This window comes from Glycine max, chromosome 15 (assembly GCF_000004515.6).
Source record: "Glycine max cultivar Williams 82 chromosome 15, Glycine_max_v4.0, whole genome shotgun sequence".
In the NCBI taxonomy this organism is placed as follows: domain Eukaryota; kingdom Viridiplantae; phylum Streptophyta; class Magnoliopsida; order Fabales; family Fabaceae; genus Glycine; species Glycine max.
This window is the reverse complement of record NC_038251.2, coordinates 40,349,461-40,352,513: the sequence shown is the minus strand read 5'-3', so window position 1 is coordinate 40,352,513 and position 3,053 is coordinate 40,349,461. Positions and strand designations below refer to the sequence as shown.

Genomic DNA, 3,053 nt, shown 5'->3' with positions numbered 1-3,053 from the left:
GAAGCTTCCTCTTTTGTGCAATTATCTCATCTTTTTTTTCAGGTTTAGAATGAAGCTTGACAGGTTCAGGTGCAGGTGCTACTACTGGTGGGGGCACTTGAATTTGGTTGCCAGACCTCAAGGTGATGGCACTCACATTTTTCGGATTCTACACAGTCTGTGAAGGCAATTTGTCAGAATTTTGGGACTGAGCTTGGTTCAACTGAGTAGCCATCTGCCCTATCTGATTTATTAGACTCTGAATGGAGGCTCTTGTCTCTTGTTGAAATTGCATATTATGGATGGTCATTGACCTCACTAACTCTTCTAAGGAAGGTTGAGGAGGAGCCTCAGTTGCTTGTTGTCTTTGTTGTGCCTGCTGCTGCTGTTGCTGCATTGGAGGAGGAACATATGGCCTGCTTGGACCAACAACATTCTAGAAAGGAGGGACAGGCTGTTGTTGTTGTGGAGGACTTGTCCATCTCATATTTGGATGATTCCTCCAACCTGGATTGTATCTGTTGCTTGAAAGGTCATAATTATTCTGCTGTTGTTGGTTTTACTGCTGAGAAGGTCTATTATAAATGTTTGCAGCATAAGCTTCAGGTTGCTCATTGACTCTAGATTGCTGCAAAGAAGGACAGAGATCTGTATGGTGATCTGCAGAAGAACATAGACCACAGATTCTTGCAACAGGTGCAGATTTCTTATTCATGGCAAGCTAAGTTACTAGGTTGACCAAGGCATCAAGTTTTCCCTCAAGCTTTTTATTTTCAGTAGATGAAGATGAATTCGTGGCCATCTCATGGACTCCTCTAAGGAAAATAGCATTATTTCTTGCATTGAATTGTTGGGAGTTGGAAGCCATCTTCTCAATCAAGTTCCTAGCCTCAACAGGGGTCATATCACCAAGAGCTCCACCACTGGCAACATCAATCATACTCCTCTTCATGTTGCTAAGTCCTTCATAGAAATATTGAAGAAGGAGTTGCTCATAAATCTGGTGGTGAGGGCAACTTGCACATAATTTCTTGAATCTTTCCTAGTACTCATACAAGCTCTCCCCACTAAGTTGCCTGATGCCTGAAATGTCTTTTCTGATGGCAGTGGTCCTAGATGTAGAGAAGAATTTCTCCAAGAACACCCTCTTAAGGTCATCCCAGCTGGAAATGGACCTGGGAGCAAGGTAGTATAGCCAATCTTTTGCCACTCCCTCTAGAGAATGAGGAAAAGCTTTTAGAAAGATATGATCTTCTTGGACATCAGGGGGCTTCATGGTGGAACAAACAATATGGAACTCCTTAAGATGCTTATGAGGATCTTCACCTGCAAGACCATGAAACTTGGGCCACAAATGTATTAGTCCAGTGTTGAGAAGATATGGAACACCCTCATCAGGATATTGAATGCACAAGCTTTCATAAGTAAAATCAGGTGCAACCATCTCCCTAAGAGTCATCTCACGAGGTGGAGGTTGAGCCATGTTCTCAGTATGAAAATTAGTAGTCGAATGCACAAAATCAGAATATTCAGAATCACCAACAACAAAATACTCAGAATGCTCAAAATGCACAGAATGACTAGGATGCACACTATGCCTAACTAATCTATGAAAGGTTCTATCTATTTCAGGATCAAAGGGTTGTAAATCACCTGGATTGCCCCTAGTCGTGCACTAGATGCAGCAAATCATGTGTTTCTCAAACAAGCACCAGGGGAGGGTTAAAACTACAACTATAGTCCAACGATATCCAAATGAGTTTAAATTTTGTGAGCAATACCCTAAAATCATGAAAAGATAGCACAAAAATTTTCAAACAAAAATTCAGAGTCTAACTATGAAAACTGCCTAAGGAAAGTTTAGAAAAATAAGACAATAGTACTAAAAAAAAACTTAGTAAACGGCTGATTTTTCAAGTTTAAAACGGCAATTGACCGGATAATAGTCATCCTGATACCCAGAGCAAAAGTTATGGCCGTTTTAAGTTTTGCTAAAAACAAATTCCCAAATTTTTTGTCTCTCTCAAATTCAGCCACACCAAATGCTCCTGGTATTTTTCACACAAAATATGGACCAAAAGAAACTACCACACAAAAAATCAGCCAAAAATAACAACTCTAACTATCAAAACAAAAATCGCCAATTAAATTGCAAAATTAGTCGCTAATCACTATTCACAACATTACACAAAACTAAAAAAGTCGCTGAACAGGGGATGCGACTAAATGCAAAACAGAATGCTACACAAAACAAAACAACACACACTCACAACCTAAACGACAGAGCTACACACAAAACAACTAAACACTATTATGAACCTTTGGCCCACTGCTCCCCGGCAACGGCACCAAATTTGATCGAGGCCGTACCCGAATCAAATAAACATTAAAATGCAATATCTAGGAAGTGATCCTAGATCGTCTCCCAACGAGCAATGGTCAACCAAACCTTCATAACAGATAGTAATAAAATAGTAACGAATTAGGGGGGGTTGTTTGTTTTTGTAAATTAAACAGCTAGAAAATTTCAATTAGAAAATAACAGAATTAAAACATGTTGTTTCCCCTTGATTCACAAGCAAGTCTCTTATCCTAGGTTACGAGAATTTATCCTTAATCAGTTCAATCACTTAATCCAACCCTAAATTAAATTACTAAGCGAAAATTAACATAAGGCTGTCATTATGTGATTAAGCAACACATACACCAATTAATCATGAATGAAACTAATCATTAAGCATGAACGTAAATTAAGCGCAGAGAAAATTAATCAAGCACTAAGCATGCATGGATTAATAGCAACAAATACAGAGTAATTGGTGAAGAGGAAAAACTGATCAGAATTCAATAGTAATAACAAAACCTCAAAGAGAGTTGTGCTTGATCCTTTAGAGAAAACAACGCTGGAGACTTAACCTTCCATTAATCGGTAGAAAATGAAATTGTAGATTGAAGCAGAAACGAAGTTGCGGAAAACAAATTTTATTCTACATGAACAGTGTGCATGAACAGTAAAAATTGGAATTCTAAAATCCTAGAATTATTCTCCTCTCCGAAAAACTCCTAAACTAAAA

The 3,053-nt window shown here is 38.5% G+C and overlaps 1 non-coding gene across 1 annotated transcript; it reads left to right on the top strand.

The window, feature by feature from the left end:
• Nucleotides 1-977: 977 nt before the first annotated feature.
• Nucleotides 978-1,084, top strand: LOC112999647 (small nucleolar RNA R71). Its single transcript, XR_003264858.1, has one exon. It is a non-coding gene; the product is annotated as a small nucleolar RNA R71 (small nucleolar RNA).
• The last annotated feature ends 1,969 nt before the right edge of the window (nucleotides 1,085-3,053 follow it).